This window comes from Pollachius pollachius, assembly GCF_949987615.1.
Source record: "Pollachius pollachius genome assembly, chromosome: 20".
Taxonomy (NCBI): Eukaryota; Metazoa; Chordata; class Actinopteri; order Gadiformes; family Gadidae; genus Pollachius; species Pollachius pollachius.
The window spans coordinates 4209507-4228933 of NC_136953.1; positions in this window are offsets into that span (position 1 = coordinate 4209507).

Here is a 19427-nt window from a genome sequence, read left to right on the forward strand (position 1 = left end):
ACATAAATAAAAAAATGTATGCACACGTTGACCAAATTTACTACAACTTATTGTGTTTTACAAATATAGTAATTGAAATTTAAATGTAATCAAAAAAAACATTGTGCTATTAACACATAAATACAAATGTATATACAAAAATATAATGATGTATATACATGTATGTATGTATGTATGTACAGTGGGGCAAAAAGTATTTAGTCAGCCACCAATTGTGCAAGTTCTCCCACTTAAAAAGACGAGAGAGACCTGTAATTTTCATCATAGGTAAACCGCAGCTATGAGAGACAAAAGGAAAAAAAAAAATCCAGAAAATCACTGCCTGATTTTTTTAGAATTTATTTGCAAATTATGGTGGAAAAGAAGTATTTGGTCACCTACAAACCAGCAAGATTTCTGGCTGTCACAGACCTGTAACTTCTTCTTTAAGAGGCTCCTCTGTCCTCCACTTGTTACCTGTATTAATGGCACCTGTTTGAACTCCTTATCAGTATAAAAGACACCTGTCCACAACCTCAAACAGTCACACTCCAAACTCCACTATGGCCAAGACCAAAGAGCTGTCAAAGGACACCAGAAACACAATTGTAGACCTGCACCAGGCTGGGAAGTCTGAATCTGCAATAGGTAAGCAGCTTGGTGTGAAGAAATCAACTGTGGGAGCAATTATTAGGAAATGGAATACATACAAGACCACTGATAATCTCCCTCGATCTGGGGCTCCACGCAAGATCTCACCCTGTGGGGTCAAAATGATCACAAGAACGGTGAACAAAAATCCCAGAACCACACGGGGGGACCTAGTGAATGACCTCCAGAGAGCTGGGACCAAAGTAACAAAGGCTACCATCACTAACACACTACGCCGCCAGGGACTCAAATCCTGCAGTGCCAAACGTGTCCCCCTGCTAAAGCCAGTGCATGTCCGGGCCCGTTTGAAGTTTGCTAGAGAGCATTTGGATGATCCAGAACAGGATTGGGAGAATGTCATATGGTCAGATGAAACCAAAATATAACTTTTTGGTAAAAACTCAACTCGTCGTGTTTGGAGGAGAAAGAATGCTGAGTTGCATCCAAAGAACACCATACTTACAGTGAAGCATGGGGGTGGAAACATCATGCTTTGGGGCTGTTTTTCTGCCAAGGGACCAGGACGTCTGATCCGTATGACGGAAAGAATGAATGGGGCCATGTATCGTGAGATTTTGAGTGAAAACCTCCTTCCATCAGCAAGGGCACTGAAGATGAAACGTGGCTGGGTCTCTCAGCATGACAATGACCCCAAACACACCGCCCGGGCAACGAAGGAGTGACTTCGTAAGAAGCATTTCAAGGTCCTGGAGTGGCCTAGCCAGTCTCCAGATCTCAACCCCATAGAAAATCTTTGGAGGGAGTTGAAAGTCCGTGTGGCCCAAAAACATCACTGTTCTAGAGGAGATCTGCATGGAGGAATGGGCCAAAATACCAGCAGCAGTGTGTGAAAACCTTGTAAAGACTTACAGAAAACGTTTGACCTCTGTCATTGCCAACAAAGGGCGTGTAACAAAGTATTGAGATGACCTTTTGTTATTGACAAAATACTTATTTTCCACCATAATTTGCAAATAAATTCTTTAAAAATCAGACAATGTGATTTTCTAGATTTTTTTTTTTCATTTTGTCTCTCATAGCTGAGGTATACCTATGATGAAAATTACAGGCCTCTCTCATCTTTTTAAGTGGGAGAACTTGCACAATTGGTGGCTGACTAAATACTTTTTTGCCCCACTGTATGTATGTATGTATGTATGTATGTATGAATATCTAAATATATATATATATACATATGTGTCTACAGATATATATTAAAACATGTATGTGGGGATTTATCTCCAACAGCAGCGGAACAAATGCAAACAAAATAAATTATAGATCGACATAGACCAATGAAATAAACAAAACACTTCAAAGAAATGAAAACTCATGCGTTGCGGAAACGTTTGTGTGGTGTCTAGAGCCCTGCCATGTGGAAAAGAATCCAAAGACATCCTGAAACACATGCAGTAAAGTTGACAAAAACCGCTGTGTGGAACAACACAGGTTATGTAAAACACTATGTTCACAACCAGTGTGCACAAGGTGTTACTCGGCGGATATTCAAGCCTGGTTCAAGCAAAGCCAAAATGGCAGCACCAGTTTATTATCCCAAACGATTAAACATCCTCATTATGTTCAAGCCACGTCGAACAATGAGATTGGAGTAATTTACGTCCATATAATATAGTTAGCCAGTATCAGTTTTCCGCTAAATACACTAGCGAACATGAAAATGAGGTCCATGGTTAGCTCAACATGTTGGTGACCGGCTCATGAGTTTGAGCCATGGGCCCTGGCTGGTGTCGGAGACGCAGTGTGTCCAAGTGCAGCGTCATGAGATTTAATTGGTCACACACACACACACACACACACACACACACACACACACACACACACACACACACACACACACACACACACAATCAAACATACACACACACAGACATAAAATCACACACACAGCCACAAAAACACACACACTCAGATTTGCCAAAGTGTGCTTTGATCGCTGGCCAGGTACATTTTCTGCCAGGAAGAGCCTCCAAGGGAAGACAAGCACACGCACGCACACACACACACACACACACACGCACTCACACACTTGTCATTTGTGCACTGCATGAACTCTTGCAGGTACCCTTCAGCCATTTTGAAGCTGCTGCCCCCCCATCATAATACTCAGCATGAAGGGAAACAGGAAACACCTCATGATGGTTGTGATTCACTCAGAGCTTTGAGAGGGTGAATGGGCAGCGGCGGAGTGCGTGAGTGTCTTCCTCGTGGATGGTGAGGGCGTCGTCTTGTCATCGCCGGGCCAAGTGACGACCAGTCATTATCTGCAGCTATAATCTGGTTGACTCTTAGGCCTGTGTCCTTTGCGCCTTTGAATAGGGGTACGGGGCACTGCTGTGGCGTCAGATTATTACTGGGGGGTCATGCCATGGCTGGCCTCTGTCCCCGTCTCCAAATTGACAGCAGGCCGGGTCAGCACTGGGGCTAGGCTGGCTCGGTTGAACCGTGTGGGAAGGTGCTGTGGCCTGAAGGACCTCATAACCGACTAGCCTCCTCGCTCCTCCACAACAGGAGCTCCACTGAGGGAGGCGCACCTGAAGGTTTCCAACCGTTTGATCAGCAAGGGCAACCTTGTGGTCTTCGGGTTTGAGGTGCAGACATCTCCTGCTCCGCTTCTTTTCTGAGTTTGTGTGTGTGTGTGTGTGTGTGTGTGTGTGAGGGAGGGAGGGAGTAAGTGAGTGAGTGAGGGAGTGAAGGAGTGAGGGAGTGAGGGAGGGTTCCCAGGGAGAAGGGCAGACGCAGACCGCAGCCAATGTCCCTGAAACAACAACACGAGGACGTCTGCACAACAAGCACCTATTATTCATTCCTGTGTACTTGATGATTTATTTAGTGTTAGATTTACATATTTTATATCCGGGCTAAAAATAGGAATCTGCACGAAGTGTGTTTCTGATCGGCGGTAAAACATTTAGTAGGAAACTCAGACTTTTCCCCTAATATAAATTTGTGTTATTTGGATGAGTTAAATGGACATACATGAGAATATATTTGCCAATCAAAGATGTTAGACTACTTGATTTGGATTGATCCAGTGTTCATCGCCCCTTATTACTCCCTCCCAGGTGGGGCCCTCACTACCAGGATCGGGGAACATGTTGCAGGTCTTGGGGGCCAGTCTTGAGAAGCCCATCAAAACAAGCAGCGCTGTATCCATACACAAGGCCATTATCACCAGTAGCAAGGTAAACATTTTTATCCTTTTGCATTCATAATGCTGACCTATTTGAGCCATCACAGCTGTGAAATATAGCCATATTAATTACATTCTTCAAGAATAAAGAAAAAAAACAACAACATTTCGTTTATGCATTTGAGGAAATAAATATATTTTTATTAATTTCAGTTGCACCAACTACATATGCTTAACCCATCACATCCATAACGAATTACAATAATTGTGTAGCCTTTTCTCTGATTGCTTTGTGTGTACTTTTCGATGGCTGTTGTCATCCGTTGTAATCTCCTGCTGGATTCAGCTCAGCTAAAACTTTCAGAGTGGCCTCGGTGGCTTTCTGTATAGCGCTGGCTTTGCATCCTAGCGGATCTAGGACGGCCTGCCCCGTCCCCTGGTGGTGCATTGTGGGAGCTGATGTCTCCCGAGACCTGACGCCTTCTTTCTCCTTCTCCCGGTGACTTCTGTACAGCCGGAGCACCGCCAGGTCCCCCGGGTTGCTTGAGTTCTCCCCAAGGACCCTGGCTGGCTGCAGCAGAGCCTGGGCGAAGGCATGGATCACCAGCTGCTCCATGCCGACCAGGCCCAGGCCTTGTTGAGTCAGACCCACCGCCAGGGCCAGCTCGGCAACCCCGGCCCCCGCCACCAGCCTGGGCTCGGCCAGGAGGGACTGGTACACTCTCAGGCAGGCGTGCACCGCACCCTGGGCGCTGACCAGCAGCGAGGGGTCTGGGCTGCGGAGGGTGAGGCTAACCCCGGGGCGGGCACTGCTGTCCTTGGGCTCTTCTACCACCACGCTGGCCTGAAGAGGCAGATGGAGCCCAGGGAGGTCAGAGGAGGCTTGGCTGTGCCTCAGTGTTGGGCTCGCCTTCCCGGGAGATGGAGCGTCTAGCGAGGTCGAGGAGGGTTTCTGACGGGCGGCCCGGGATAGATTCCCCCTGGGTCTGTTTATCTCCTCCTTGTAGTGGGCCAAGTGGGCTGACGTGATGTGCTTGTGCATGGTGGGCTCATTAGAGAGGCCGTGTATCGTCTCCTCCGTCTCGGTGCCGGCGTGCATATAGATGGACAGTGGGTTCCTGCAGGCAGCTTCTAATCTGGTTGCATCTCTGAGTCTCTCTTGTTGCGTCGTGTCCTTACTCCACACCACGCCATTATCTCGGGCCGAGTCGGAGACGGCTTCCCATATCTCCACTCCCAGATCCACCCAGTCATCAAACGCCTCAGTTTCGACGTCTTCGTCATCCTCTTCCTCCCCCTCCCTGCCTTTCACGAGCGTCATCTTTTTGTTTTCCAGCTGTGATGGAGTGTCCTCTTCTCCTTGACCGGTGCTATCCTTATCATATTTGTTTTTCTTATTGCTATGGGTTTCTCTATCCGTTGCCGGCTTCTCTTTCTCCCCCCTGGGCTCCGTGGTCGGTTCTCTGTCCGTCTCTGCGGTTTGCGTCTCCTGACTCACTTCCTCCCCCATCTTGTCTATTTCGTCCTCCACCTCCGGATGCTCCTCACCTCCAAACTCTGTGTAGTCATCTTGTCCGGCTCTCTCCTCCTCCTCCTCCTCCTCCCCGGCAGCCTCATCGCGTGAGTCATCCAGCACCGTGTAGACTCTCAGAGTACTCGGGTCAAAGGTCACGCCTTCCCACACTTCCCTGCGCTCTCCCGAGGTGACGGGGGTCCAGCCGTACACGCAGCAGCGGGCGGCCGCGACCCCCAGCGCCACGTCAAACCCCGGCTGCCAGGCGGACAGGAAGGGCCCGAGGGCGGCCCCGACCTGCAGCTCGTCTCTGGGCTCCCCGAGCCGCCCGCAGACCCCCTGCTGCTCCAGCAGAGCCAGGGCCCTGCCGCAGCCCCGGCGGTATCCGGCCCGTATCTCCCCCCCCTCCACCCCCAGGGCCAGCAGGTCTCTGGCCTGCGTGAGGAGGGAGGCGGTGAGGAGGAGCAGCAGGCCCGCCCCGTCGCCGTGCGCCGCGGCTTGCTCGGCGGCGGCCGACGCTACCGTGAGAGCTTGGGGGCTCCCGGGGCTCAGGTGAGGCAGGACAGGGGCCGTGTCGGTGCAGCCAACTGGGTAACAGCGGAAGAGGAGGGTCTTGGGCATGCCGAAGCAGGGGCGCAGGCGCCGGGCTAGATCCACACACGCCGCCAGGGCCTGGTTTACATCAGGCTGTGTCTTCAGGGGTCTTGGGCGGAGGGGGATCACAGGCAGAACAGGGGTGTCTTTGGGCGGGCTGTGGTCCATGGTATATCTGGAAGAACAAGAAACAAGGCCATGGAATTGTTTTTTCTTTCTATTAAGCATCTTCAATCACTGGGTCAGAGAGAGTCTAGCCCTGGGGAGTAAGCTGGTTGTGCATTACAGAGGGCAGCCAGCCCCAGCTTGTGTTTCTTTGGTTCTGAAAGGCCTGTCAAGAGCCGGGCAACGCAATGGGGATGAGGGGTTAGCATAACATGACAGATACAGAGGTCCGGGCCAGCGAAACCCATCTCCCGAGGGCGGGCCCTGCTTTACTGGAACCTATTATCATGTCCCTTTTTCAGACTAAGTTGTAACCTCATCACGGGCTGATGAAATCCACTTTGCCCTCCCCCCGCTTTGACCCCCCCCCCCTCCCACCTCTCCCGCCGCCGCTGAGGACTTGAATGCTGGAATTGTCTTTTTTCTCTTTCGACCAGTTTTGCCCTGAAGAGAACAAGCTTTTGACATTAACATTGTAAGAGAGCAGAGGGGATACGGGGGGGGGGAGGGGGCCTGTTATCTAGAAGTGAGGCTTGAAACAACAATTTTTGACACGTCCATGACTTTTGACAGGAGTGAAGTGGAAATACATGGATGGGGAAAGAAAACACCAAAAGAGGGCAAATATTGTGTGTCTTTGGCTCGCCGAGACAGGACAAAATAAACAGTTTACTGTAGCAAACAGCTCTTAGGACGCCCAACATCTCGGCTCTCATTATGTAAACTGTTTACCGCGGGGCGTTTGAAGCACCTAGTGGTTCCTGCGTGTTTGGTAGTTTTATTTTTGTGTCAGGTCTTTTTCAGTCTTTTTGTGTCATGTGACAACAGTGAGTCTTGAAAAAGACCTGACACGAAATAAAACAAATATAACCTTGTACCAGCGTCTGGCGCTTCTTGTCTGGCCCAGAACAATGTGCATTTGGAGTGTGATTATCGAGGGCCCCTGAAGCTCTGAAGGAAGGACGAAAGGAAGGCAAAAAATAATGGAGAATGAGCGAGTAGCTCCGGCCTCATTTTGTGGGTACGGGCGGACCCATTTGGGCCAGCGACGGGGCCGCCTGTCATCTTCTTTTGGACGATCATTTTTTCCAATTGGGTTGAACAAATAATTGGTCTTCTCGTCTCATTTTGGCGCGTTAACACTGTTTACTGACAGCGGCTGAGACGGCAACGGAGGCATCTGGATACAAACTACGGAGGACCGCGGATGGCTGATCTTAATATATCTCTCTTACTCTCGCTCTCACTCTCTCTCAGTCCTCTGGTCAGCTCTCATAATAGATACCCTTGCGGATCTCTGCAAACAAAAAAGACAAGAAACAAACACTTCGTAAGTTCAGCAAACTTTCCCTTCCCTCTTGAGTCACTGGGTGCAATCCCACGTAAGACCACCGCCACTAAAGCGCCTCCTTCATGTAGTTCAATGTCTGTGTGCTCTCATTACTTCCAGAGATCTGACTCCTTGCTGTGAGTCCCTCACATGTTCCTTTTTAAAAACGGTCATTGCTCAGTGGCCCTGGCCGGGCCCAGCTGACCCAGATATGAGTGACATTTGACGGGGAGAGGGAGAGAGGTGGGGAGGGGTGGTGGGAAAGGGTCGACCGCTGGGGACAAGGTTTGAAGTAGTTTTTCTTTTCTTACTTTCTTCATTTAGTTCATTCCATTTTTCTCCTTCTCTCTGCATTGTTATTATTACTTTTTCAATTTCTTGTTCAATTTTTTCTCAGTCTCACTAAGTTCCCTCTCTCTCTCCAACTCTCTCTCTCCCTCTCTCTGTTGTTCCTCCTTTGGTGAAGGGCAGACAGTGTTAGAGGGTAACTGCCGTCTGCTGTAATAGAGAGAAAGAACGAGAGAGCGAGGGCAATCGAGAGGGAGCAAGGGCAAAAGAGAGAGAGACAGGGAGAGAGAGAGCGATAGAGAGAAACAGAGAGAGAGGGCAAAAAAGAGGGAGGGAGATCCAGAGAGAGAAAGAGAGTCCTTAATGATGCCCGGCCTAGAGGTCACTGGCCAAAAAACACCAACATCGCTCTTCTCTCCCAAGCCCCTCATACGTAGAACTGTCAAGACCGCGCACCAACACAACACAACACACACTCACACAGGCACAAACACACACACACACACAAACATCCCTATGAGGCAATAGCAGGAGTTGGCGCTCCTCCGTCCTCCCCGGATCCACGGGCCGGGTGACTAAGACGTATGGGCGGGCGCGGGAGGGCTCACTCGCGTGTCACACCCGTCACGTCTAATGAGGTCAAAAGGCCATCAAATATTTACGAGTGCACATTCCACAGCATATAGTGTGTTGAGGGAGGGCTGCTTCTCCCGAGCCGGCTCCGGGAGGCGCGCAGCCTATGAATTAATCACAAGTGTTACTGGCTGCAGTTAAATAGCCCAATAAAAGCAATAAAAAGTGCAGGGCTTGATTTGGCTTTCGCTTTATTGCGGTGAACGGTTTTGCCGATTTGATACAGTGTGTGAGTGTGTGAGTGCGTGCGTGCAGGCGACTGTGCGTGTGTGCGGGTGTGTGTGTACGTCTGAGATTGTGCACAAGTGTGTGCGTGCTTTCCATCTGTGTGCTTCGGTCCGTATTTGTGTTAGTGTTTGTTTGTGTGTGTGAGTGAGTGTGTGTGTGTGTGTTTGTGTGAGTGTGTGTATTAACTAATCATGTCAATAAGCTACCGTGAGAGGGAAGAGTAGCTGTTGGACCTCCGAGTAGAGAGCCTTTGAAGTCTAAGGAGACTTAAGCGTGTCTGTGTGTGAGACAGGATGAGGCAGAGAGAGAGAGAGGGAGAACGAAGGGGAACGAGAGCAAGAGGAGTGTGCCAGAGCTGGATATATCCAGACACCAGAATCCAACATGCAGGTAGGACAATGTTCAGGACTTGTAGCACCCCGCCCCCCGTCCTCGGCCAAAACCCAGGAATCCATTTAGAGCCAACCATAACAGGAACACCTCTCTCTCTGCAGCATGAAGGGGGTTCCAGACACCCACTATCTATGACCCTCCGTGTGTTGGTCCAATCCTCTTGTTTGAATATGTCATTATATCTTTTTGGTATCCTACTATTTAGACATTTAACAGATAGTATTATTACAAAGCGCCCCACAGTGATTTTTAAGAGACATGTCATTAAGGGGCAAGTGAACCCACTGTTTCAGATGGAATTCTAACACAGATTAAAAAGAGGCCTTTTTGGCAGAGTTTAAGGAAAGAAGGGGGCGTGTTATCTCCATGGTTAGGACCCACGCCAACCTTTTAATACTTTTTTTAGTGCTGTCGTTGTGTCACTGTTATGAGCGTTATAACAGGCAATGTCGTGTATGAAATCCTCCACACACCGTAGCGTTATAGTATAGGATTCCGGGAAGCCTCACTCAGACGCGGCCATTAAACACATCGCTGCTCAGACGGAGCTTCACCAGCCAGGCACACCGTAGCGTTTTACTATATGTGTCGGGGAAGCCTAACGCTCGGAGGCGGGTATTAAATAAATCCCTGCTCAGACAGAGCTTCCCCATCCACACACACCGTGGCGTTATGCAATAAGCGTCCGAAAAGCTCCGCTTTCTCGTGGAAACTGCAGTCAATCACTGCCGAGCCAGAGCTCCACACATCCACACAGACCGCGCCACCGGTGACCCTCAGCCAAGACCCCAGAGGGCCACGGAAAAGGCACTTAGATGTCCCCGGAAGTGAGTTCACAGCAGAGTGAAATGTTCACACCCCTTTTCTCCCTAAATTTGGGACTGATTTCAACAGTGATAAAAAAGCATAGATTACTATGTTGCGATCATATAACACAAATTACTATGTTTCGAACAAAAAATAAGTGGTTTTGGCTCTTTAAAGGGAAACGGCGAGCCATCTGTAAATTGGCTGTCTGAATCTTGGTTTGCTTGACTTACCCAGATTCAGACGAGTTGTTTAACTACAAATTCATCATTCGGCGTCCAGAAGGGAAGCTCTTTGGGTTAGCATTTGCTTTGCGTCAGCCACTTCCTTTTTTTTTGCAGAGTTACAATAGCCTGTCTCGTATTCAAGTAAAGGGAATTCACTTTTAATTACTCAGCAAAGATTTCCAATGTGTTCTGAACAGTTGCTTATTCACAGTGCCAGTCAAATTCCAACAACATGGTAGTTTGTCCACAAACACACTGCACTATTTCCATCGATGGGATTATTAGGCTGCAGGTGATGCGCTGCTGGCAGTTAACCCTCCGCATCGACAGTCTATACCAAGCCAGAAGCAGCTGATAATATAATTGGTTGCGTAATAATCCCAGGGCAGGAAATGGTGCAGAATTATGTGTGTGTTTGTAGACAGACTACAATCTTGTTGTGTTGTTACTGGTTTTGATTAAGCAAATATTCAGAACGAAATGGAAATCTTTGGAATGACATCTCGCCTTGTCCCTTGAGGGGGGCAGATAGGGATGAGGTCTGCCTACAGGTAAGACTCTTGTCATTGGGGATCGAACCAAGTACCTTTCAGGCTGGGAGCCGAACACCCTAAGGACTAAACTATCCTGCCCCAACGTCACTGGAATAATGCCATCCAGAGGCGGAGAGGTAAATAAAAACACTGAAGGTGCTCGGAGGTATGCAGGACACATAGGCAGAGCTAAAAGGAGCTGTGAAATATGTGACAGGAGATAAAGGCAGCGCCGGGGAACTGGGGCTAGCTTTTCCCAGTTTTGCAGGCTGTGCACGGCCGAGCACGGCTACTCGGGTTCAAGAGAGCGCTGTTTGTCAATATTATCTCTCGGAAGGCTCTCATCCCTGCTCCCCCATCCACCTCTCCTCCTCCTCCTCCTCCTCCTCCTCCTCCTCACCTCTTCCTTCTCGCCACCACCCCAGATTGTCTTCTATTCTTCATCTTCAACTCTGGTTAGGGTAGCACTTGTGCGGTTGACCAGGCTATCATCAGGCTAATGGCATGTGACATGCAGCGCGGCATGCCATCAGCATGGCTGCAGCCATTCAGGGCCCGCCCAGCAAAACCCCCCCCCCGATCTCTGCGCCCGTGCTGAGGGAGACCACCAACTGTCAGTGTCTGTTCCACTCACTCACAAGACAAATGGTATCGGGCTGCTCTGTGCCTCTGTGCCCACCCCCCCCTACCCCCCCCTGCCCCTGCTGTGACATCAGCATCAGCATCAGCACCACCCTGGCACTGGCCCATCCAACATTCATACGGCACGAGCTGCAAGGGAAAGGGCAGGCAAAAGAGCACTCCCCTCGAGGCCCCACAATGCAGTGCGACACATCTGCCCTGTCACCCCCGTCCGCCTCGGGTTCTCACTGCGGTCCTACTAGGCCTCCCTGTATGTGTTGGTGTGTGTGTGTGTGTGTGTGTGTGTGTGTGTGTGTGTGTGTGTGTGTGTGTGTGTGTGTGTGTGTGTGTGTGTGTGTGTGTGTTTGTGAGACTATGTGGTGGGTTTATGTCTAAATTATTCAACATTAGGTTGTGATTTAAAAAGAGACTCTCTTCACCCACTAAACTTGAGGAGAGGGAGGTAGGTGAGAGAGAAGGGAGATAGGTGAGAAATATGGGAGACTTGTGAGAGAGAAGGTGATGATGTTTAATTCAAAGCCAGCCCCCAAACATTGCATGTAATGCTGCAGGTCACAATGATTACCCCATCCCAGGAGACTTCTTTAAATGGAGTGAGTGTGTCTGTCTGTCCGTGTGTGTAAGTGTGTATGTAGTGCAGGACTAACTGAAAGGTGCTGAGAGGGGTAGAGGGAGAGAAAGAGAGAGAAGAAGAGTTTGGGGGAAAGGGAGGGGGGGGGAGTAAGAGAGAATGAGTGGGACACGAGGAGGGAGACAGGTAGAGAAGGAGAGAGGCACTGACAATAATAAGAGAGAGCGATAGGTAGATGTGGATGAACAAGAGGTTTGGGGGAGAGATGGGGAGAGAGAGAGGGGTGTGGGGGAGAGAGAGGGGTTTTAGGTGAGAGAGGGGGAGAGGTGGGAGAGAGAGAGCGGTTTGGGTGGAGAGAGAGGAAGATGTTTGGCAAGGGGAGGGAGAGACGTTGAGGATCTCAACACCCACTGTACTATTTATGTTTGCTGCGTGGATAATTCGAAGCAAACCTCAACGAAGGAGGAGGATGCGGTGAAGGAGGAGTGTGGTGGTTGGAGGAGGGGTGTACAGGGAGGAGGAACTGGCGTATCGGAGGAGAAGGACGAGGGCAGGCAGGGGAAAAGTACTGAGTTGAGGAAACGGCGAGAATAAGATGGAGGCGCACGGCACGGGGATGAGGGATAGAGACGGAGCGCGGCGTAGGGAGACAGTGATGAAGTGCTGGTGGAGGAGAGACAGAGAGAGAGCGAGAGAGAGAGAGAGAGAGAGACAGAGAGAGAGACAGAGAGAGAGAGAGGAGGAATAATGGATGAGGACAATAGAAGTACATTTGGGCAGGTGTGAGTGTGTGTGTAGTGTGACAACGAGCAGTGAGACATCAGATCAGAAGTGCAGGATGGCTTAAGGTTATTTATAGTGTTATATATAGTGTATCCAGTGATGTTGAGGCAGGTAGGTGACATGAGCTGACAAAATCCACCATATTAATTTAACTTCTTTACCTCTTGACTTTCTACATTAACTTTTAGATTGAGGAACAGTTTCTACTGGAAGGCCCTTACTATAGGGCATGCTCCAAAATACTGTGAGTTATAATATCCAAGGTATTATTAGAATTTAAAATTATTTTTAAAAAATCCTGCATTTTTCTTCTACCCATGATAACCCCAACCACAGTGTTACTCAAACCACAGTTTGACTCAGATTCCCAATTATTAATTGGGAATTATTAATTTACACCGTTAGAAACTAATGTTAATAGGGTTGTAACTTGTCTACCTGTACACACAGACACACAGACACACACACAAACACACACACACACACACACACACATACACACACACACACACACAATATATCTCTCTCTCTCTCTCTTTTTCTCCGAAACACACACACAAAATCTCTCTCTCCTCTCTCTCACACACTCACACACATACACCCACCAATTTTCCTTCTCCATTTCCTTCCTCTCTGCGGGCCCCTGGAGAAGGCTGTCATTGTAAGTGGCCCCTCTGCCAGGCAGGATAAACTACCTGTCACGGCGACATCTTTTTGTGAAATTCATATCAGAGGCAAAACAACATGGAGGAGGTGCTAGGGGTCACTGGGCTCTTTAAATTATTCATTCCCCTCCCCCCCTCTCCTCTCCATCTCCACTCAACCGCCTGTCGCACACTTTTGTAGCGCTGCCGCATCGCAACAAGGACAACTGTCAGGTAAACTGTGTCCTCAGTTTGGCCGTTTGAGAGAGGGTGAAGTAAAGATACTGTTTGGAAGACAGTCTGTTTTGAAGGGTTTTCCACTGACTTTGTTTCTTTGGGGCAAAATGTGTACGTGTGTGCGTATATTCTCAACCTCAGGGTGCATGTGTGTGTGTGGCTCTTCTTCCCCTGTTCCGAAAGTCATGGCGTAATGAAATCTTAACATGGGCGTCCTTTAAGGGTTTGGACGTCTAGCTTGCATAATTTATCATCTGCCCCTGGGGCTTCTTGGCCTTCCCACACCGCAATCTCATGGGCCGCGCGGCTCTCTCTCCTCGCTCTCCATTCGCTGTAGAGCTCCGGTTGCACGTGGGTGTTGATTTGTGTCTGTCTTCTACTAGCATTATTTTACTATTCAGCAGACACTTTCATTCAAAATGACTTAAAAGTAAATATTTTAGAGCCATGTGATTCATGAGGTAGGGGTTAGGGATAATCTTGATCAAAGGATGCTATCAGGTTAGTCGCCGGGGGGTAGGGGTTCGAACCCAGAAGCTTTCGGCTGAGGGTCAATGACCCTAACCACTGGAGCATTTTAATTGTTGTGTCTTTCACTTTGACAGAGAGCGCTGTTGGAACTGGGAGCAAAGGACGATGGACTTCTCCGGCTTCTCTCTGGCCCTGGCGTCTCCCAGGACCCTCCCGGGACCCTCGTCCTGTCTGGGGGGTTGCTAGAGGACAGGCCAGCTGGAGGACTGAGAGGAGCTCATCCATGCGTCGTACGTCATCCTGATGAAGGACAACGCTACACCGATCCTGCTGCTTTTGGAGACCGGGGGGGAGAGTAGGCCTTTATGACAAACTGTAGTGTCACACTTAAACTCTCAAACTAAGTGCAGCAAAGAAAGGAAATGCACAGTTAGTGCGGTTCCATTAACTGGTCTGGAGTGAAGAAACGCGAAAGACGATCGGTCCCTACATATTGTTGCTACCAGACATCTTTTCACGCATTATGGGGATATCACCCTGTAAGTAAAAGGTCTATTTCAGACCTTATTCTGGTGAATTGTCCATTTCCATCAACCTCTTCTACCGCAAAACTTATACAATATGTTGGCGGGAACACGGCTAATGTTTGTCTATGCCTCAATCTATCGTCCCTTTTCGCACAGACCAGGACATTGTCATGCACGACACGCGACCACGCCAAGCTACAACTGACATATTGACGGAGTCTCTCGCTCGAAGAGGCTGACATGCCTCTGACAATGTCACCCGTTGAACATGAATGGAAATAATACTTCGTCAGACATGAGCGTGGTTGACACGCGCATGCAAACAAATCTTGACGGGGAGCGATGCCAACGTCCAATGCCTCTCACTCTTCCCTAGCTGTCGTCGTTGGCATCAACATAAACCCCCACACCCACACCCACGCACAAACACACACACACGCACAGATTGTCAACTCTAAACATGAGGGTGAATGAGAACACAGCAACAAACTAGCTGATGGGCACAAAGGCGGTTCTCCTTCCAAACAGCAGAAGGAGCAGCAGCAACAAAAGGGAACTCATCACTTAAGAACCCAACTAAACTAACACAGTCACAATCGACACTCCGGTCCTCTGTATCTGCTAAACAATGGGGGACAGTATGTGTGTGTATGTCTATGTACTAACACAATTTGTCTCTGCACCTGTCAATATTGCGGTCGGCTCGATCTCAGTCCTGGGGGAGAGACCCTCTGGGGAAGACCGATGGATCGGCCCAGTGTTTTATTGATGGGTGCGGTGGCTTAATGCTAATGGTTGTAATGAGTCACAGACGGATGTCACTAATACTGGTTAGGGTGGGGGTCGGATCCTTTTAATCTCTCACCACCGTAGGGGATCGACGAGGGGGGTGAACCCGGCCCCCTGCGACCCCTGACACCGGGCTGACTACCGCTGCACCAGAACGTGGCGTGACCGCTTACCTTCGTGTTATAGCTTCATGATCCTCATTATCATGGTAATCATAATAATAATAGTTGTCAGACATATTGCTTTGCAAGTCGTTTTTATGTCATTAGATGGATCACTCAAATAGGAGATAAATATATGACTACGGAAAGATGTATACTCGACAAAGAAATTATGGTGAATTTTTTTTGGCTGTATAGATCAAAATGTTTTCGTGTTGTTTTTGTTTAATACTGTTCAAATGCTGAACAACTCCTGCTATTCTTGCCTTGAAAAAAGAAGGTTGTACAGTGCAGACGAAACGTTGGTTATTTATGCATCATTAAAAATGTGAAAAGGGGCCGTCTTGGCTTGCATTAAGCCTTGGGTATTTAAAGGCAGATTTAAAGGGCAGCAGTAGCATAAAGATACAGGATTTAGGAGTAAGGGAGGAACCTCAGTCGAACCATTAAGCTCTCAAAAACTTTGCTTACAAACTCCACGAAGAGGAAAGAACTGCCTCCAACATTCAGCAAATGAATTATTAAGAACAAAAATGAAGGAAAATAAAAAAAAAGCTGCTTCTTGCCATTAATCTGAAAAAAAGAAGAATAAGTGTATGTGCGTCTGTAATGTTTTATTAAAACTTTGCCTATTTCAGTCTCAACCCAGTCCGATTCAAAAGGGCACTTTGGTGCTCTGCCGGGTGTGCACAGTTACGCGCACTATAAGCACAAAAACGCAGGGAATAAATGCAAAAAAAGTCAAACAAAAGATGGGATGTGCTGTATTATCATAGGGGGTAAAAGTGCAAATGTGTACTACAGCTCTCTTTCTGCCGTTCCTCTGCATCATACAGGCCGATAGACAAACGTTAACCCGGAGAATTGAAATGTAGGATCCCCCAGGATTAAAGTTCTGGTTTGTTCCGTACTCAATCCACAGTATCGTTCTGCTTGGTAAGAGGCACTTGCACAAATTATATTTAGTGTGTGCGTGCTTGTGTGTGTGTGTGTGTGTGTGTGTGTCCACGTGCCTTTCTCTATCTCTGACAAAACTCGCTTCCATCAGTGACCTCACTTCAGTGGGGCCTCATATTGTCTGGGGGTGGGGAGCTGTGAAGGAAGGGGACCACACAATGGCTACACATGACTTGTAAGGGGCCTCCTGTAAGTACATCAATCCTGGTTCATTTAGATTGCCCGCTCCCTGCTGACTCACCTTCACAAACAATTCTAGCTTAAACCATACACAAAAATAAATAAATCCAAAATAAATAAATAAATAAATACCCAAACACATGCAAGTACGTCCCCAGCTGTGCCTGACAAAATTCTGATTAATTGATGGACAATTTCTTTTTTTTAACTGCCAGAGTGGTTCCATTAGCAGTGAGGAAAAACATTTTGCATCTAAAGCTGAAGTGGATTTATTGTAAGCTGTCAAATTTTTGGTTTAATAGCGTTAGCTTTGGATTTGTCAATGTTATACTTTATTCTGTGCCTTAATAAGTGTATTCTCTATAATGTATATATAATGTAGGTTAGAATATTGAATGGCTTGAATTTCATGCTTATACTGGAGTAAATGTTCATGTTTTTCCATTAGCTTTTTCTCTAAGTCAATATTTTATTAGCTTGATTTACTAATGTTACCCATGTTACTTCTGTGTAATAATATTCTGGGCTGTAATAACCACCATGGCAGATAGACTATATGTTTTCCATAGAGGACAGCTCTAGCCTTACCAAGCATCTTTACACGCTTTAACTTTAACCCTTGCAGATTCTTTAAGAATAGTTATAGGGGAATACATAATGCAATCAATAAAATTCAAGCTTCTCTTTTTGGGAAGGGGTCATTTAATCTGTCAACTATTTCATCTGCCATACTTAGTGTTGAAAGAAGTGAAAAAGTTTATATGTTTATCAAAGAAAAAGACCTCAAGGCCATCTACAAGGCCATCCACAAGGTTACACAAGGCAAAGACAGGCCACCATCTAGTTTGCTCAGATAATAACGTCAAAGCGGCATTCACTGTAAATGTGCATTTGGCACTCAATTCACCCCAACAGGGATTTAAGCAGGTGTAATGTTTAATCTTTATTAATGAATAAAACATGATTTAAAGAGAAAAAAAGACCTTGAAGTTGCTACTCCATTCTGCAATCTTTAGTTCAACTCCGGAGCACCTGGTTGACCAAAAATGTACACGGTGCAAAGAGGGTGCAAGTGACAGAGAGAAGGAGAAGGTGAGAGAGAGAGACAGACAGACAGACAGACAGACAGACTGACTGAGAGAGAGAGAGAGAGAGAGAGGTGTAGTCTGATAAGAGTACCTGTTTCAGCTTCTTGCGGGGTCAACTAGCAGCTGATAGGAACACCGGGGGGAGGGAGCAGTCATTTTTCGCCTTAAAAGCCTTGGGCGAGAGACGGATGTAAGGGGTCGTGTCACATGAAACAACATAAATGTTTCAATGTGAGTGAGACCTGTGATCACACCCTGACATTTGAAAGGCTTTGCAATAACTCGGAAAAATAAGTTTTGTTTCATATTGTGAATTTGTATTGGCATCATTAAAAGTAACGATGATGAAATAAATGCATGAAAGACATTTTAGTAAAAGACTGTTTAGGCCTATAGTTGAATTACATTGAATTACAACATTTAACCCAAAGCCATAACAAAACGAGGGCCAAACGAAGGTAAGACCAAACCTTATCTCAAAGAGCTGGGCCTATATGTTTTCTCAGGGACAGGACCAAATCAACCTATATAAGCAACTCATATTTATGTGCTTAAATTATTTATGTTAAATATTGACGTTATTTTAAAGAAACAATCTGAAAGTTATTATAACTTACCGTTCAGGTAATATATATGAAGGAGTGTTATATGAGCTGACGTTATATTATGAGATAGACAGTTGGTCATCTCCAACGGTATATGGTCCATGCGCACAGTCTTGAATGTTTAGAGCTATCAGTATTGTTTGTCAATTTCAGCACTATATATGTTTTACATGTTTTCCAGTGTTTTAATGTAGTAAGTCAACCGTTACCTGCACATTTGTTTTTACTTATTACGCATAAATAAAAAAAAGTGGGCCATGGCGAACACAGCCAGGTTTGCCAGATTGTGCGGAAGATTTGCCCAATCTGGCAACACTGACTGTCACGCCTCGTTTCAACCCCCCCTCTCCCTTTCCCCGTTGTGTCGTTTCCATGGAGACGTGTCGTTTCCATGGCGACGTGTCCAGACGCGGGCAGCACAGTTCAACGCGGCGACTGAGGCACGCGCTGCTGTGTTTATCATTTTAAAGTAAAGCTAACGACTTAATGACGACGTATTTAATTCACCGTCTACAGTAAAGCCACACTATTTCCACTCGTACGTTTTACTTAAGCGCCGTTGCTTTCGTGTCACGATAAAAAAAAAAGTAAGCCCATACTTATAGTGTTTGATGTAAGTGCCTTGGACTGCCTGACGTTTTTAAAAGGTAAGTAACCTAATGAGAACTACCACGGAATGCTAGCTAGTTAACCGCAGTATAGCTTAGGAAGGTAGCCAGCTAGCAGCGCGAACGTTTAGGAGACACGCGAGGGAGGAATACCTACAGGAATAATTATGTGAGGAACTAAGGCGAAAGGAGCACAATGTGTCTTGCAGGGTAAATTAACGTTCTACATCAATGTCAATATATATATATATATAGATATAGATATAGATATAGATATAGATTGATTGATTGATTGATTGATTGAAATGTGCAGGTTTGTTCCAAGCTTTAGTTTTGTCCTTTTTTCATTTATTCCCTCTCTCCCTCCCCTCTTTTTTTTTTAACCAATATCCCTTCTTTCTATTTTTCTTTTATTGCGCACTGCCCTGAGAAAGTTACAAGTTGGGTGGAAAACTGAATCAAAGTTTCAATAAAGACTGTGCGCTGTGGGGCCTGACAAGTGAGGTGGCTGGAGCAGAACAGGAGGGGAGCAGACTGAGAGCAAGAAAGAGGAGACAGATCGGTTTTCGGGAGAAAGATAAATAGTTCATGAAAGCGTTGACTTTGTACGTTTTATTACTTGTGTTTTGCCGACGTTCCACCTGCCTGCCAGCGGTTCTCTCCTCCAAATAG